We start from the raw sequence: 736 nt of genomic DNA, 5'->3' as shown, positions 1-736 counted from the left end.
TTTCTGGGCAAAACATAATTTACCATAATTGATAGGAGTTGGCAGAAGTAGCAGCATTGATTAAACCAAAGACCAATAACCATGAAAATAGCTGAAAATGTTACCAAAGAATTACTCTAAAAACAGACTCTAGTTTATTTCAAATATCCAAGCAACAGATAATTCCCATACTCCATAAACTATTTCAGAACATAAGATAATAGTAGTGACTATTAAACTAAGTTACCCAAATACCAAAACTTAGCAAATGTGGCACAAAAGAGAAAAACTATCGCTCAGATGCACTTATAAATATATACGCAAACATTCTAATTAAAATATTAGCAGGTAGAATTCAGTACATTAAAATTATAAATCATCATGACCAAATAAGATTTACTATAGAAATGTAGATAGTTTCAATGTTAGGAAATCTATTAATACTGTGCATCACATCATTACAACAAAAATGAAAAGCCGTCTGATTGTATCAATAGTTTCTCACAAAGCCTTTAAAAGAGGGACTAGAAAGATATTACTCACACATGATAAAGAGTAACCTGCCCACACCAATGGCAACTTCGTAGTTAATGGTAAAATAGTAAAGTCATTCTTGTTAAAATCAGATACTTTGGTATACCCAGAAATCCCAGTCAATGCACCACAACATTTAACAGAAATAAGAATAAATGAGGCATTCTCAAAAACCAGTCATGCAAAGGGAAGGCTTAGTCAATAAATTATGTCGAGACCACTA

Source organism: Galeopterus variegatus, unplaced genomic scaffold (genome assembly GCF_000696425.1).
Source record: "Galeopterus variegatus unplaced genomic scaffold, G_variegatus-3.0.2 Scaffold6009, whole genome shotgun sequence".
NCBI lineage: Eukaryota > Metazoa > Chordata > Mammalia > Dermoptera > Cynocephalidae > Galeopterus > Galeopterus variegatus.
The sequence above is the reverse complement of the archived record's forward strand: the minus strand, read 5'-3'. Positions refer to the sequence as shown.